This window comes from Anabas testudineus, chromosome 1, assembly GCF_900324465.2.
Source record: "Anabas testudineus chromosome 1, fAnaTes1.2, whole genome shotgun sequence".
In the NCBI taxonomy this organism is placed as follows: Eukaryota; Metazoa; Chordata; class Actinopteri; order Anabantiformes; family Anabantidae; genus Anabas; species Anabas testudineus.
The window spans coordinates 6,635,777-6,654,880 of NC_046610.1; the positions used below are offsets into that span (position 1 = coordinate 6,635,777).

At 39.5% G+C, this 19,104-nt stretch overlaps 1 protein-coding gene across 3 annotated transcripts in view; it reads right to left on the minus strand.

Moving 5' to 3' along the window:
• The window catches only part of LOC113161994 (protein sidekick-1), a 209,043-nt gene that overhangs the window by 151,232 nt on the left and 38,707 nt on the right, over positions 1 to 19,104 (minus strand). The window contains exon 1 of one of the 3 annotated variants that reach the window (XM_026359908.2): positions 11,332 to 11,432. The exons of the other annotated variants lie outside the window; for them this stretch is intronic. The gene's annotated coding sequence lies outside the window, so the exon portion shown is untranslated. Of the gene's footprint in view, positions 1 to 11,331; positions 11,433 to 19,104 lie in introns of those variants that run through there. 3 annotated transcript variants of the gene reach the window in all.

Sequence of the window (19,104 nt, forward strand, 5' to 3'; positions counted from 1 at the left end):
CAATGTTCTTGTCCAACATCTCCCTTCTGTCTGTCTTCTTTCGTTTTATCTAATGTAGATAGCTCACGGAATCTAAGATGCGCCTGCAAAATCTAAAGAGAACCAAATTACAAACATTTATAATAGAATGTCGAGGTCAGTTTAAGCAATTACACTATTACATGAAGATGGAACATCATCAGAGGGGACTTGTCCAAGTCAGAATAAGTAACAAGTAATAATGCCAAACCCTGCAGCCTGAGTTTAGATACAACACAAAATATTCAAGAATAGCTCAGGTAAAGAGGAACATAAAGTGATTTTGGTGAGGAACAAGGAGAGAAGGACAGTGGTCTGAGGAAAAAACACTTGACCATAGTTAGGTAACCATGCAGCAGGTTACCAGATTATAATGCATCCCCCCAAGATACTATGGAACATTTCCCTAAAAATCAACTCAATGTTTGCACCAGTCATAAAACCTATATCCATCAAAGTTAAGGCCCCTAGTTGGTACATTTGGAATGTAAAATGTATGTTCAGATTATATAGTGAAAAGAAATGTCACCAAGAATCTCCAAATATCTGCCAAGATGACTGTTGCTGAACTGGCCTCATCTGGACTTGCCGTTTCAAGGCGGACTGTTGTGAGGACTCTTAATCATGATTGGCTTCAACATTATTAGCCAAGAAAAACTCCACTGCTCACACAGCAGCATATCAAAGCCAAACTGAAGTTTGTCCAGAAAAACTGAGTGGGTTTTGTAGGCCTGTCCTTTGGTCACATGCATGCAATTTTTGTTTAATAAAGGGTTAAATAAAGGGACAGGTCCTCCAACCCTTCCCACAGTTATACATGGTGGTAAGAGTATAATGCTGTGGGCATAGCTGCTTCAGGCACAGGGAACCTTGTTCGGGTGAATGAGATCATGATATTTTAAAGGGTAATATAAAGAAATCTGCTGCAAGTCAAGATTTATATCAACGCCGAGTTTTCCAGCAAAACAATGCTCTGAAATATACATGCAATTAGTCCAAAACTTATGAAGAGTCATTATTGCGATTAAGGTCATCATTGGCAATTTCTGTGAATAATTTGGGGGTTTGTTTGGTTTCAAAAACGGGGGCTAATCATTTTTGTCTTTAGATGTTGTGTTTTTTTTTTCATCATGACAGCATCAGAAATATAAACCAACCTGTAACAAATTAAAGTATATAAAACACTAACAGGCACTAAAAGTTGTGTAACTCAACCAAACTGTAGAGGCGGAACTCTCTAAAATCTGCAGGCAGCCAGAATCAGAAGTAATAACACTCTAAGCAGCCAGCACATACAGCCACAGTAGGAAAGCAGACGCCAGCACCTCAAAGTTTAAAGCTGGTTAGACTTTGTCGTACAGTACTTAACTTTCATTTATATGGTAGACAGTTTGCTATACTGTATACTATAACACAACATGGAGTACAGTGTAATAAACATACAAGAAAAGTGGGCAGGAGAAAATACAGCTTTTAACAGTGTTTTACGTGTAGGAATATGGCTGTATTACTGTACAACTGTAAACGTTATTCACAAACTTGAAAAATAGTATGAAATATATGGTTGTTTTGTCCAGCACTAGAAACAACCAACAGACAGCCCAACTGCTGTTCTTAAAGGCTGAGCCCTTGGAGCCCTAGCTGTGTGAAATATAAAAATACTTAAAAAGTAGAGTTGAATAAAAGATTGTTTTCATCACTGGAGAAGTTAAAATAAAAGCAAAAGAGAGGCGAGGAGAAATAAACATAAATAACACATTATGTATTACTGTGAACAGGCTACCAGTGATTCTACCTTTGACTCTGTGTGTCTTAGACGCAGGAAACAGGAAATTACTTTATAATTGTCTGTGACTCCCTTAACCCATGTAACAACTGGTGTGACCCACTCCCCCAGCTTCACAAACACGAATCTGCACCATGTTCATCCAGCCCACCAACCACCTGATGTCAATGACAAGCCACACCTTAAAGATCAACACCAGCACTCTCCACAGTTAAACAGTGGAGGTTTTCATTCAGGAAACACTGCAACCTTTTTCTCCTCTAGCTCCACCTCCATTCCTCTTTTCTCTCCTGAACTGATTCATTTATCACACAGGCAGGCAGTACATTTTAACTTGTGCTCGGTGTCACTAGAGCACCCTACTTGAGTGGAGGAGCAGGTAGATAAGAGATAGAGAAGGTACAAGGAGATGGGGTGAGTAGTTAGACAGCGCAGACGAAACAAAGCCAAACTTCTGTGGAACAACTGAGACTTCAAATGACCTCAAATTCGTACTCTAACACTTCATAACTGTTATCCTTCTTCATCATCCTCACATTTGTCTGGTGTCAATTTAACACAATTGCCTTTTTCATTACTGGGAATGTCTCCCTAATCCCTTTAGTAACAAGATGCTACAGTGGATGTTTAGATATTGTGTTGCTGTTATCATGCTATCAAGACAGACTTTAAGCAAATTATCTTTTCAGCTAAGCCCAAAGATAAAATCTGAAATAAATGCTAAAAATAAAAACCGTGATGGCAGTTTCTTTTATGTGCTGAGAAAATTACTTCTAAATAAATGTCAAGATGATCTGTGCAGAAGTATGTGTTTATGTGTTTAGTTTATCTTAAACTGGATTTATGCAGTTCATGTCAGTCAATACTGAATGTGTCTGTTACCTGTTGTGTACGCTCTCATTCAAGAAAAAGATTTTCCCAAATTCCTTCATGACTCACTTAACCCTGCACCACTGTGTCACCTCTTCCAACTTTGTGTGTGCACAAGGATTTCAATTTGCTATGTTCTCTGGCAGCTCCTCTCGAATTCTCACAGAACTCAAAGTAGGGGTAGAAGGGAGTCACTACTGTTACATACCCACCAGGCTGATTTCCTATAGACTGGCCTAAACACCCAATCACTGCCACAGTTTCCCTTTGTGAGCGTGTCTGTGTGTTATGTATATATGGGAACGTCTGATTGAGACAAAGTCGTGTGTGACAATCAAATTCTCCCACTCTGACAATCTTTATTTCATTTTTTTCTAGGCATAAACACAGTAATGCAAAGTCAGTTCCACCTAGATATTTACCTAGTGGTTTTATTAGGAATGACTGTCCAGGAAGAACAACAGCAATACAATGATGAGAAGATGACATTACTGAGCAAGCTGAACCCAGGTTAAACACTTATTGGTCCAATCAGCTGCTCAGCTGACACCAACAACCTCATCACTAACAGCTAAGCCCCTCAAAGCCTGGAACTAGTTATCAGTTATCTGCAGTGAACCCAGAAAAATACACATCACACCAATTAATGTGATTGTGTGAGAAACAAATAATGAATGTGGGTCACTTATTATCAAATCATTTTTGCCATTCTCCAAACAGTAATTGTTTGCAATTAGTTTCTATTCAACTGCTCTTTCTGCATGAATAGCACAAATGTCAGCCTGTAAAATTTAAATATACCAAAGGTACATTACAGTAACAAACAGGATAATGACTTCTATCTGAAGATAAAATGGATTTTAGATTAAATTTGACCTGAGGGACAGTGGTGACAGTATGGTGAAGTGAAGTTATATATGTTGTGATTAGAAATTCAGCACATGCCAAGAGTCAATTTTTCTTCTATCATGGTAAACTAATGTTACCAGAACAGACTTACTGTTTGGACTTAAGAAATATGACAGAATAAAAAAGGGAAACTGTGACACAGTGACACTGTGGAGTTTGTCATCATAATTTAATAAAACTGCATTCCTTATTTTTAAATGTTTATTAATGTTTAACTTTATTTGAAATATTATAACAAGCAAATCATTATCTGTAAGAAAACACTATCCCAGATGTGTTCACACCATGAGTAGCATGGTAAGCTTGAAGACAGCATTTTCAGTCAATACTACCCTTTTTTTTATTGTGGAAGTGAGTTTTCTCATCAGTGTTTAATTAGGGTTTAATTAGAAACATGCTGCATCTTGTATGTCAACAGCAAATCTTTATGGCTTTAAAGAGGTGGTTTTAAATGACTGTAATCTGCAGAGTTGGGGAAAAAACACATTTTGTTTGTGGTAGATGAGTATGTGGACTCAGATATTTGAAATATATAAGGTTACTGGTAAATACAAACATTTGGATGTGGATGTTCCAGCGAGTAAATACAAAAATTGGGTTGCTAATGTAGCAGTGGACTGGCATCTAGTGGAATGAACATTACAAAGAAAGTTCAGCTCACATATTGTGACGACTGTCAGAAATATAAGGGAGCAAGAAAACAAGTCAAGCGAATAACATTACTGAAATTGGATGAATAAAGAAATTATATAAAAATGAAGAGACGGAGAGAAACAAACAGGAGAGAGTTGAACAGGGAGAAAGATGTGCATTAGCAAACAGTGGAGCAAAAGCCTTTCCATTACTCTGATTGTATTACCCATTATGACCATCCCCTAACACAAAAACACACTATTTATTGCAGTATTAGCATTTAGTAGTAAATGGACTGATAAACTGCAAAAAGAAATGAAAACAAGGGAGGGAGGGTCAGGCAAACAACACTCCAGCCCTGAAGAGCGTGGGTGATTTGGCGAGAGATGGAGAAAGAGAGAGAGAGAGACCGAGGGGGGACGAGGGAGCACATGCTAGAGGTGGAGGACAGACAAACACTGTTCTTTTAAAAGGTTAAAAAAAAAATAAACCTTTCGTTCAGAAGTCATCTCTCATGCACACGCAACTGTGTCCAAGCAGAGACACAAATGCACGCACACTCCCTCGATTCAATCAAAGCAGCTGCCATTACGTTGGCAACGTGCAATGAATCATGGGATTGATGATGCGCCCTTGCAAGGGGACAAGTAATTTCTACTGCCCAGGAGATGAAGGGAGGAAGAAGGAATGGCTGTAGAGAGTGAAGGGGAGGATGGAAAAGAGGAAGAAGAGAGGAAGAGGAGAGTTAACTGAATGAGTAGCATCATCTGAAGGCCTGGAACCTGCACTCGTCAATCCACTAACAAGAGCGCAGAACCACCGAATGGTGGTAAGGAGGAGTAAGAGGAAGGAGTGGTGGATGAAGCTTATCACAGACGAGCGCTCCATAGATCACTCACACTCTTCCTGCAACAGAGTGTGCATTTGTGACTGTGCGTTTGGTAGGTGGAGGAAAAATGTACAACTCTGAAAAAAGAGACAAGCTCTCCCTGTCTTCGTCTTGCCGCTGTATCCGCCTTTCTGCAGCAAGAGAAATGAAAATTCAACACCGCACTATTCAATCCTCTTATATATTCAGACCAATATCTCCTTATTTCGCACAAGCAAAATGGTGTGCACACAAGCATGTGCAAAGCTGCTAACAGGCACACACATACACACACTCAGGTAGAGTATTAAACCCTCTTTCCTTCAATCCCAAAGAGCAGACCCGTGCTGGCCTCGGAGGATTAGTGTGAGAGATGGAGAGAGGAGAAAGGTGAGAAAGACATGAAGGAAAGAACGAAACAGGCTGAGAGAGGGTAACACTACAGAAAACAAAGACATATTAAACAAAACATAAAAGGGAAACATACATGATAGAAGTTTTAAGGGTTGTAATTGGTTCTGAGAAACCCAGACTTAGACTATTGAACCTGGGTCTGTGTGTCAACATTAGCATAGCAGATTCAAACAGCCAGAGTGAGGAGTGAACTGGGAGCTTCAGAGCTCAACAGAAATGAAATCAAGCTTATTTTAAAAACATCAGACAGGATTTCTGCTGCTGTTTGGAGTTTTTCTTAGAAATTTTAGAACATTTTCTTTTGTCTTTCTCTTATCCAGCTGATCACAGGAAGTTTAACCATAGAACCAAAAGGTGGACATGTTCATAGTTAGGACATTTTTTATTATCACACTGCTAAATAATCATATTAAACTGTATATCATTATGTCACTGTTGTGTTGGGGTGCTCTTTCACCTGGGGTCTCATTGGATCAGCTTTTGAATCTGGTTTAATTATTGTCAAGTTTGTACAGGTTGGGTCTCTCTCAAATCCCATCCATCCAATACTGAACTTATCTGGTTGAGGTAGATTTTCCAAAATAATTAAATAATAATCTTGTTACCAGTTCATGAAATGTTTGAAAAATAAAATCAACTGACTAATCAATTATAAATTAATAATTTCAGGACTATTTGTGTCAGACTACATACTAAATATCCCTTTCCAAAAGCTAAACATAAATTGTTCATAATATTCCAAAGAGGTAATGTATCATGCCAACACCTTTCCATCCACACGCCCACATACACCAATATACAGTGAATAATGTTGGTGGAGAGCCGTCTCTTCCTGCTCTCTCTGTGCAGTAATGTACCCTTAATAAAAACCCACACACTCTCATCTGCCAAAGTAGTACGCAATGCACTTCAAAATGCACATCCAGTCACATGCACACACACCTACAGGTGTCAGTTGTGTCTGCTCCAGAGCTCTCTCTGTGGTCCACATAAGGATCACGTCAGCATAAATACCGCTGTCAGTGATGGCTGCTATAATTTCCTGCAAACATTTGGCCCACACCAACAAGAAGCAAAAGTCAATACTAATTGCCATTAACATAATGACTGCAAATGAACATTTGGGTCTTCAGGTTTTATGATGCCAGTAAAGCTAAATGCTTAGGAAGCTATCCGAAGGTTTCCATAAAAATATATCTAATTACAGAGCTACGATCACAGTAAACGCTTCCAGGATCATTCAGTAACTCTTCTGTCCCCAGTTCTGTGATGACTCAAAAGGAGCCCAGTGACCGTCAAGTGAATTCTGTTGGCAATCTGGGTTGGAGTGCTTAAATACACATTTTATCATGTAATGTCACAATGAGCCATGATACTGTGATTAGAACAAATGTGGTATCATAGAACAGTTTCAGTGACAGAAACTACACAGAGTTTTATTACAGTCCAAATGTTGTGCTTTTTGTGCTTTTCCAGTGACTGTTATGTAGAATCACAAGCACGAACAAGCTATAACTCAAAAATAAAGCTTAAATTTAATTGTACTATAAAAATAGGTAAACGGGAAAATAAAATGTTATCACAACCTTTAACATGAACCGAACACACCCAGAAGAACTAAGGGTTCAACTCTTAGTGTTTCCAACGGTCATGCAGGAACTGTAGCTTCCAATGAGCTTATTCCAAAGGCCAGAAGTTACGGCAAGTGTACTAAAATGTGTATTTTCTCCTGCAAGAAGACACTGATCTGCTCCCTTCCAATGAGCATAGCACAGAAAATGTTCCTGGTAATAGAAAGTGAGGAGAAATTGGGGGAATGTAAAATAGCTGCTGATCTTGTGCCAGAATCTGTGAAAGTAATCTTAAAAAATAAAAAATCAATATATGGTTAAACTGCATGACGTTTGTGCTGCAGATGGTATTTTATCTTTATCTACTACTACCGTTAGTTGTAGGATGTACTCTAAGAAAAACATTAATTGGGTTTAAACATGTCTTTTAGCTGTCAGAATGTGGGGGCGAACAGGTAAGTGTGGCATTTGTACAGAAAACTATAACAGGAAATATTTTTTAGCAAATTGGAAAATTGCATATTCAACGAGACATTTTTAAGTGCTTCTGTAAAGAAAACTGGTCAGATTTAAAACTGTTTCCCATAGAACTTTCCAAGTCTATACGATGCAACTGCTAATCCAGTAATAAAGGTGACAGGAATATGAATAATATCATTATGCAAACATACGGGCTGCAGCAGTTCCCACAGATCCTTTCTCAAGCTCTCTGCTCACATAAAATCACTGAGCTATGTCAGGACCACCCGCTCCTATCAATCCTCATATCCTCATCAAAAAAACTTGCATCAGTACCATATGTCAACTCCTTCTTTTAACCAGTTTTCTTTACAGTATGTATAGCATATAGCATAAAGTGACAGGGAAGGAGTTGATTGGCCATGACCATGGCAAATTCCCAACACAAAATATATTCTTTCTGGTCCAAACTCTTTAAGAAATGCGACACAGGCATGTCACTGCTTCAGTGGTAGACAAAATTAAGAAAACTGACATCCCTGCAAGTTGGGTTTTTTGTGTTTTTGTTTTTAACAAAAAATAGGACCTTGAGTACATTGTGTAGAAATGGACACGTGAAATGGAAAATATCAATGATGAATAAACATCATTGGCCAAGGCTTTTTACAGGAGCCAAAAACAATGAGAACAGCACACCGCAGAAGTGCACACAAAACACTTTCACGGTCAGGGTTCCTTTCTCTTGGCATTTTCACTACACCTATTTCTCCACAGGACAGCAAAGATTATCACAGCATGATGAGCAAAAAGCTTTTGAGCAGGACAGTTATTTATATTAATAATTAGTGTTTCTGTCTTAATAAAAAGTCTTTATTACTAATGAAGTGATGCATCAACTCCTCCTATGGCTACAGTTATATTCACAATTACAATGCCAGTGTTGTGTTCACAATTATAAATCACTCTGGCGACTGAAAACAAGGGCAGTTCAGATGGTGGGAAAGCAGGAAGAGAGACAGACTAAATAATGTATTTGATCACAAGGCCGTAGGGACACATGTCACTTAATAGCCAGTGGTCATAACTACTGCCATAACTGTTTCAATTTACAGCAGGTGCTCAAAATTAAGCTGAATGTTTCCTAACTGATCATATGCCAAGATAGTGACTAATTTAAAATAAAACCACGATGTACAGTTGTAGATGGTGAACTGTATATATACTCAGGAAAAGCACTTGTGCACACAAGTCCTTGAAATTCAGTGAGTCTCTTTAGTTTAGCACTGAACTGCACTGTAAGAAAAATTCAACTCACCTAAGGGAGCAGATGTGTCCAACCACACAGCACCAATACAAGGCAGTGGAGCAGAGGAGAGAAGCAGGGCAAGAAAGGGGAGAAAAGGAGACAGAATTAGCCTTATTGCAGTCATAATTCTCTGCACATTTTTATCATGTTTTCCTCTGGAGAAAAAGATACAGGAAAGAAAAATGCTCAAAATATATGACACAAGAAACAGAAATATAAGCAAAATGAACAAACACTTTGTGGGCTACAGTACAGGGTTGTATATAAATGCAACACTGTGTGTGTGTGTGTGTGTGTGTGTGTGTGTGTGTGTGTGTGTGTGTGTGTGTGTGTGTGTGTGTGTGTGTGTGTGTGCGTGTGTGTGTGTGTGTGTGTGTGTACCTGTCCCCTACCCAGCCATACACATAAACAAATAAAACAGGTCGTAAAATGTTGGTAGCAAAGTGTTTTTTATAGCTGAAAAAGTCTGAGGGATTGAATTCATAGCTCATCAGCAACAAAGAGAGGAGAGAGCCAAGAATGCACACTCAATTTCTCATATTCTGACATAGCTTCGCCTGTGATGCTGTAACAGGAGTGTGTGTCAGTGAGTTTTTGAGTTTTGAGTCTCTCAGTTAGTCCGAAGAGGAGAGATCAAAGTCCAGCTTCCTCACTTATCAGAGCTGCCTATCATACTATATCCTCCAGCTACCAACACAGTCTGCCATCTTTCTCTTTCACTCCTTCTCACATACACAAGAAAGAGACACACAGTGAAATACAGAAAGAAGGCATAGTAGAGACAGAAATGAGAAGGGAAAATGGCTTGTGTGTGTGGTTTGGGTGAGTGTGTACGGGCTGTGAGCCGCAGCATCTGGGGTTGCCATTTGAGACTACATCTCCTGGGTGTAGAGCCTGGCACTGGCAATCTGCCAACACATGCCTCACACACCAACTGAGCTGGAAACTAACACACACCTTGCATACATCCACACACGAACTTAGCTATATTCCTGCTAGAGCTCAACCTCCTACAAAGCAACAGAATAAATGAGCAAATCAGTGATTAGGGTTCCTCCCACAGGTTCAAAGAAATCAAGATTATTATCATGCCCCCATAGTGAGCAGGTGTATAACTGTGTGTGTGTGTGTGTGTGTGTGTGTGTGTGTGTGTGTGTGTGTGTGGCCATTCATGCATGGTCAGGGATCAATGAGAAAACAGGAGCCAGTCTGTGCTGTGCAGTGCTTACCTAAACCTATCGTGGAGACCAGTGGCCCTATCAATGGTCCTATCTAGCTGTCTTGTCAACCAAGAAAACAAGAGAGTATGAAGGGTCAAATGCATCACTGTGGAGTGTGAGTGTGCACTGCAGCCCAGCACACTCTGACCTCTCATTTACCTTCTCCGTTTACCTCATGTATTGTCAAGCGCCCATCTGATGTAATGTAGTTAAGTCAAAATGTAGAAGAGGCAGATGATTGAGGGAATTTAATATAGATCTGATCAAATTGCTCTAATCACTTCTGAATCTGTCTGTGTTGGAAATTAATGCAATGCTCAACTTCTGCAGCAGTTCAAAAATTAGTTTTCTTTTATTGCCAGCAGAATGATTAAAGTCTGGGAGAATAGAAAGAATAAACATTCCTCTATAATCTCAGATCAATTATTTTGTGGGAAAGGTAAATGACAGAAAAGATTTAGCCTTTCCCATAACCTTTAAATTTGTAGCGGATGCTTGCTGTCATTAGCAATAAGAGTATTTTGATAATACCACACAATAGCTCACGAAAGATGGAAAGAAAAGGGTGCAAGTACAAACATTTGGGCTGTTGAAAGGAAAACAACTGATGCAACTGCACAATTTAAAGAATTCACCAAAAGACAACAAAGCGCCACAAATGATCTTTTCAGGTGTGTTACGGTATAATTTATATTAAAGAAAGAAGCAACAAAGATGGTGATACTCCTCTCAAAATCAATTACTCCCTAAAAATGCTGCAACAATCTATTGAGTTTAACTAGTCACCACAACTTACAATAATAATTGTCTTTGAGTAAATAGGAAAATACAAAGGTTTAGTGTAGAAACCTCTACTGATGCAATGAGATAACAGACACAAATCCAGTTTCTTAGGTAGAGAAGATACTAAGAGAATTTGTTGTTGTTGAATATCTAAGATGAATTCATAATGAGTGACTGCTTTCATTCTGAGTTCTGGTTTTAGAGTAAGAAAGGAGCTTTCAAGGGCTACCTTCATTAGTCATACTCCTCTCTTGTTGTATTAAACCCTCGAGAGTGTCCCTCACTAAGTATTATTCGGAAACAATATAGCAGTGATGATCTACATTTAGAACAACAGTTAACAGCTGTATTCTTGTTCCAGTTCCCCAGCAACATTATTTATGAAGTTAACTGGTAATACCATTTACCACGGGAAAATTTGGGGAAGATTTAAAAAGCCCAATACTAAACCCTACTTCCTATCCTTTGTTCTGTGTTCAAACATGATGACTTACTGTTTGCTGGTCCCAACTTCCTGTTCTATATACCATCATCCACTGCAAATCCTTTCTCTAATCCATCAGAGTTGGCACATGCTCTGTTCAGTTTTCACCACGTCTCTCCGTGTGATCTGAGAGAGACCAAAGGAACACCTGATCAGACAAGACCAGCCTCCCTTCTACCCTTGTTACTGTTGTGCTCATGAGCTGAATACTTCTGTGTTTTAAAATCACTGTTTTAGGAGAATCCAGTCAAGCACAAGTTACACTCCCTTACTTTAGAAACAGATGCACACAAAAAACAACATCCCATTTTTAAATTTCCCTTATGCACTGCCTTCTCACCTATCCTAACCTCCTGCCTCCACCTATTTTCCTCTCTCAGTTTTTAAATGACTACCTTTCTCACACCTCTGCACCTCCCCTCCCCTACTGCAGCCTGAGCGCACCGAAGTGATGTGTTGAAAGCAAAAGCCCTATCGCTGTTGTCGTCTCAGAGCTGCTTGAAACTGGGAGGTTGTCATGAGGTCTCCACCACAATGCTCTTTGTAGTTGTCAGAGAGACTTAAATACTGTCTTTAGTGCTGTCACACAAAGAAACACACACATGCACACACAATCACTATAACTGACACGCAGCTGTGGACTCCCTCAGTTCACTCTGTATGACGCGTGTGTGTGTGCGTGACTATGCACTAATATCCTATTCGTCTTGGGATAAATGAGAACAATGGTGCTAAAATAGCTCATTTTGTGGCCGTGGAGCCTTTAAGAGGTGTTGTAATGAGACATAACAAGTTATGGCAGCTCATTCTCTATGCTCCTCTATACCACATGGACACAGTCACACAGTTGCTTGCTCACACCAGCAAACACACATACACATTTTAGTGGCCAACATTAGGGTTATCATTGAATGAAAGTATTGTATCGCAAGTTAGTGACAGAGATTATGTGTTTGCCATGAATTGCCGTCTGTACCTTCACTTATCTCATGTGTTGAACGAAAATGGCAAGCAAAGCATACGGGGCGCACACACACATACACACCTGTCAGAGACCACAATGGTAACCCCCACAGGGAAACCCCATAATACTATGCACCAGGTCAGTTGGCCAGAATAGTAGAAGGAAACAGATGGAGTGGGATGGAGGGATGATGGAGAGAGGGGGGAGAGGTGCTCTGAGCAGAGAAAGGGTTATGGAGCAACAGGTGAGGGAGGGAGGAGCCAGGGAAAGCTGCCGTGCACAGAGGGGAGGCAAAAGAGGACGACTAGTGGAGGGAGGGCCAGAGACAGATTCTTAAGAGAAGGGGCAAAGAGGAAAATCAAGAGTAGTGGGTAGGTGGAGGTGCAGCAGGCAAGTGAAAAGAAGTGAGACAAAATAGGCAGTGAGGTAAAAGCAGGACAAGAAGTGAGAAGTAAAAAAGATAAGGTCATAGCCTTTGAGGCAGCTAATGAAGATGGTGAAATCAGTGTGGGATGGGGGGAGGCACTGTGGGTAGTGGAAAGGGCCATCTGCTGCTCAGCCCGCTGGGATATCACAATCACCTCCCCGACTCCCACTTCTCACTTATACAAGCATTAACAAGGAGAAGGAGAGAGGGAAAGAGGAGCAGGAGAGAGAACACCTTGAGTGTTGGGAATAGGTGTGTGAGTGTGTGTGTGTGTGTGTGTGTGTGTGTGTGTGTGTGTGTGTGTGTGTGTGTGTGTGTGTGTGTGTGTGTGTGTGTTGTATAGGAACACAGATACAAATGCTGACTCTGATACTCTTATAAAAATCTGACAATACATTATGAATCCTCCAAACACTATAAACTAAATTAAAAGGGTATTAAAACCTTACGTTACCTGTTGTGCTTCTGTCTGTGTGTATACAAATCAGCCACATACTGAAATAACTGTTTTTTATTATGTGTATTACGTACCATGTAATATAATTGAATCTAGAGTGCACTTTTATGCTTGCATTGGTTGACAGTTTTGGGGAGAATATTCATCAATCCTGTTTTCCTCCTCCTCATGTGAAACAGTGCAAAGGCTTTGACTGTTATAGGCTACACATCTGAGGCAGAATTGTAAAACTCTGACTAGTTATCACAGCAGCAATAATTTGCTCCTCCGTTACTTGTTTGTGAGGTGAGGAGTAAAATTAGCACAACTCTACAAGCTTTGTGCTACAAACTTTTCTATCTTGAATGGAGGTATTTAATTGGCCTGTGCAGTAGTACACTGGCAGATGTCACTGATCCCTGCTGATGTAAAAGTGAAGACTGGATAAAGTTTTTATTGGACTCTCCAGAGGTTTTTTTATATTTTTTATTATATTTTTTGCCAGAACCTTGTGTGCTGGCATCCTGCTGCGCAAGTGCTGTGGTTTCATTGAAATTAATGAGGAGTTTTTGCTGAGATTTCTTTTTCGAATTCTCTGTAATTTGGTTACATTGAAGATATGTTAGATTACATCTGTTTCATCCACTGAAGTGAAATAAACAGAACACATGGTACTACTGAATAGGATAATACCAACTCAGGACCAAACAAGATATAATCTTTCATGGTACAGGGCATGTGAGAACAACACTTTTTCTCAAGTCATTTACTAAAGGAAATATACAGTATATGCCAACATCCATAGGTGGGATGTGGCATAAAAAATCGAATTCCTATGTATTGGCACACTTTCCTTATGGCCAAATACTGAGGCGAATCTGTGACTCTGATGATAATTTTCTTTTTAACTCAGTCCATTAACATCCAGCATTCATTCAAAAAAATAAAAAAAGGGCTATAAGTCTAGAGTCAAGGAGCGGTCTGACAATAGAGCCCTTACACTGGAGAGAAACAAGTTACTTTGTCAGAAAAAGACAAGAACACATTGAAAAGCCCTATTTTCTCATGTGTTACAGCAGAGAGCCTGTCTAAATTAAACAAATTATAAAGCAAAATTGGGATATTATTCTGAGTGATGTTGCTCTACGTGAGGCGTTTCCTGAACCTCCTGTAGTGAATTTCGCACGTCCACAGACAATGAAAGGCACACTGGTTCAGAGCTATTTAACAACTGAAAAACAGGACCGAAAACCCAATGGCAGTTTTCCATTGTAACCACTGTAGCAATGTGATTAAAAAGAAGTTTTTTTTTAATGATGTTCCTCACAACGATTTCAGTAAAGTGTTTTGTGAACTATAATACTGTCCATGTTGTTCATAGATTTGAGTGCCCCTGTGGCTGCTATTATATACAGTAGGCCAAACTAAAACGATTGAGAGAGATAGGGTAGCTGAACACTGTTATTCACACTGGGAATCCTGCTTACCCTATAGCCATATGGCCAGACATTATTTAGCAGCCATAACTCTTCCTTAAGAGACCATAAATGTGGACATCAGAGGTGGAGACGGAGGTAAATGCCTTAAGCAGTGTGAGGCATACTGGATCTAGCCTCAAAGCCACCAGTTACCCAGGTCCAAATGAATAACTTGACCTGTGCACCTTTCTATAGTAGATGGTGTGTAGAGGGTATTAATAAATGATTGTTGTATGGTGGACAGTAATGATTGTCATGTTGTTCATGCTTTTTTATGGTTATTTTTATGGTTTGTATGTAAAAATAAGTATTAACTATTTGGCATTTTGATTCTAGTGGGCAATTGGTAGCGGTTTGAAAATAGTAAGAACAGTTTTGTATGTTCAAGCTGACTAAATCTGCCACTGTTTGCAGGTCTCACACTCCAGGGGATTAATGTTTGATGATCAAAACATGCATGTGTAATAAAGTGTTTGTTCACTGTTTATTTGTTCAATTCATTCAATTTTTAATATTGTAAATATACAATTATTAGCAGAGGTGTACTAGCAGTCAGCAAGCCAATAAAACGGAAAGATTTTTACTATTCAATGCCATTAAAATGTACACACATATATGCAGTCCAAATTTCTGTATCACATAAGTCCTGATTATGCCTGTTTATGTAAAAGACTGCTAATTGTGATTAATAACCATTGTTGTTTGTTGAAAAGGTTATTTTTCATACTGTCTTTAACCTATCTCTGTATGCGTGCACCCAACATGTCAGCTCCACTAAAGGCTAGGCAAGGTAATGATAGAAAACACATCATAAAACCACTTCACCCAGAAAAAAGCTTTCCTGAGCCCTGTTTCTTCAGAGAGTTCCTAGAGGAGATCATTTAAATCACAACTATCTGGCTATGCAGAAAGCACTTTGTCATGTGTTTGGATACTATACTGAAGTCTAACTATTAGTGAGACCAATTTCAAGACCAAAAAAGAGCTGCCTTTTCAAACTGCAACAAAAAATAAATAAATAAAAATCTATTAAAAATGTGCCCTGGCAGTACCACATGTCAAGGTATCATACAAGTGTTGCTGCTTTTCTCCTGTGTTTTCATAGTTGGGATTTTAACTTTCTAGACTGAAAACAGATTGCTATGTGTGGATGCTCGCACAGCAAATTTGTCATAATAGTTAGAACAGCCACACTCTAGGTTTCATTGTAAGGATGATTCATCCAGCCTAAGTTTCATTTTAGGGATTGCACAGATTGTGAAATTCCCCCTTTGTGGCAGAGAAACAAAGAAATCTTCATTATAAAATAATCAACAGTTTTAAAGTGCTTGAGCCCTTAATCGGACTATGTTTAAACACAAAATTAATCATACAATTATATTATTATCATTACTATTAAACCCCTTATTAAAGGGTTTCTGTATACACACATGCACACACATATATATGTACATATATATATATATACATATATATGTACATATATATATATATACATATACATATATGTGCTTAACATATATATCTACTTAACATTGCACAAACAACGCTCAAACTTGAAGCAGGTTAAATCCAGCAATCCACGAGCCTAAAGATTAAAAGCGGTTATTATAGATTTATTATAAAACGACACTAGGATTAGCGACACTCAGTAATCAGTATAGCCTTTAACAATCCAGGTAGAGCTGAGAGAAGAACACCTACTTCTCCCTTGCACATTCAAAAAAATAAGGAATTGAAGAAAACATGTGCTCTGCCTTTTCCCGAGTTTTTTCCACTGGCATATTAACTCCAGGCCAGTGCTGAAGCAAGACGTTTTGTGGCCAATAAACCTAAGTGGTGTCACTCCAATGCTCCACACTTCTGGTTTGGACACAGCGAGATTAATCTAAATACACATTTATCTCTGCATGAAGTAGAAAAAAAAAATAGAAACAAAGAAACTAAAACTAAATCCCAAACAATAATTGCATTCAGTTCTTTCTATTATCTACCATTTTGCCCAAGTTAATCTCTCTGTAAGCATTCAGTATCGGCATATACTTTCAACAACAACAAATTGCAGAACATGATAGCAAGATAAAGTTGCAGTTTAAGACATACTACACACAGTGGTATCCTTTAAACAGCCAACCCTGTCAAAATGACAACAATATAAAAGCTCCTGAGAGGCCAAGTGAAAACAGAGCATCATTTAGCCAGTGAATAGCTAGTGACACTTAAACAAGAACAATACGTGGTATTTTTCAAAGAAGATGGTCAAAACAGAGCATAATGCATGGAACAAAGGGTAGGAATACCATCCACTAAAAACAAAGTAACAAAAAATGCATATTATGCCCTCCAAAGCACACAAAACCTCTCATAAACATGCTTACCCAATGGCCAAGTTCATGAGAAATTCCTTATCCCATCAATCACACATCACTCCCACTCTCTCTGTCACACACTCATGCACCCACACAAATACAAAACACAGAATCTCCTCCCCAGCAACCGAAATTGAAATATAATGAAGGAAGTTGTCTTTAAAAGAGTTTTTATCAGCATAGTAAACTATTGTAACTAACTAACTAACTAGTGCTGGACACAAACACACACAAACATCTCTCCACTCTCCCTACATCCCTCAGTTTTTCCTCATCTTTCTTCCTCACCCTCTCTAATGAGGCATAAAGTGAAAAACTCTCTGTATCCATCAGAGAAGTAAACACATATTTTTAACTTTTTGCACTCTAGCATAGCATGAAAAAACAACTCTCCTGCAACTGCACAACATCTTGTGTGGAACTTTCTTTGTCTAACATCTTCCTTTTCTGCGGTAACTCAGAGAGATACAAGGAGTGACAGAGTCATTAGACAGTGTCAGCATCATGACATCTTTTTCATTCCACATCTTCCAATGCCATGCAGCACATACACATGGACACACAAGCAGAGAGTCACGCACTCCAGCATGTCAAATTCTCAAAACCACAATTTTCCTGGAGCCCAAGGATAGCATGAGGTCGTCAAGCGCAGACCGGTTTTTCCCCAAAGGAATGTTACCAGTCTGTTTGTGGGTATGTGTGTGGGTGTTGTGGTTAGTGCTACACTATGGACTGACAAAACACACGTGAGCAAATACACAAACACACTCACACACACACACACAGTGGCTGAGAAAAGGACCAGTCTAGGCAATGCTCTGGATGGGAGCACAGACGACCTGAAAAAACATTTGACATTCATTTCAAACCCCCCACCCACACCCAGCCACAGAAAGAGCTCTGACACTGTGGGGGGAAAAGAGCTGCTATTGAAACTCAGGAGAGACATAAAAAAAATATATATGTGAGACAGGCTGATGTGATGGGCGGAGGTTGTGGGGTGTGGTGGGTAGAAGGTGTGGATGGACGCATTAAAGTATGAAATAAGGAAGGGATGTGGAGAAAGTGCTTTGCTGTCACAGAAGCAAATGTAAATACCCTGCACACCGCTCGTGCTATACTACCCATGGAGAAATACCACACAGGATAAACACCCCAGTGTATGAGTGTATATGTGTATGGGGTATACGGGAGCGCGTTTAGTTTCTCTGCGTTTGTGTGTCTATGCATTGCTATAATGTAGTTCTTATCTCAGTGGATTATGCTGACTTGCAGCTATTAAGGACTTAAACACATTCAAACCAGCAGGGAGCTATTTCTACAACTCAATAGGCCGTCTGTCACCCTATTGTCTGTTTCTCAATGTGTGTGTGTGTGCGTGTCTGAGAATATATGTGTGTGTGTGTGTGTGTGTGTGTGTGTGTGTGTGTGTGTGTGTGTGTGTGTGTGTAAACCTATCAAATAAGTGTGAAGGAGAAAAAAAGGAAGACATAATGGAATACAATGAAGGACAGATGTAGAGGATGCAGGCAGTGATAAGGAAGGATGTCGGGGAAACAGAAAATGATAGGGAGAAATGAGTCGACCACAAAGGGTGTATCTGTCACTGGGGTGGTGTTGACGACAGCCCACTATCAGAAGAGACATAATGAGATTTGATGTAATTTGATGTGATGGCAAGGCATGCTAGAGATGTTACCAGGCATTGAAACAGACAGGATCTGGATCAGCATTACACAGATCACACCACCACAACCACACGTCAACAGTGCTCAGACAGATAGACAGACAGACATGGCACGCATGTGTGTTTGCCCGTCTATCTGTCAGTGTGTATTTGTGCGATTTGATGAGCTCCCCTGAAAGGCATTATCAAAGGGACTTCAAATACCAGAAAATTCATCTCCCCTTTAGGGGAAGAAGGAACAGTGTTGGGGGGCTTGGGGGGATGAAGAAACCGGAGGAGAGTGTCAAGCCTACAGCAATGTTTACCCTACTGAGAGAAAGAGCCAGTGTCCTCGCTGGTACAGCCTTCAGCAACCGCATACATTTCATCCAGCACTACAGATTTATGATCACACACACAAGCATTATCGCTCATGCTGCATT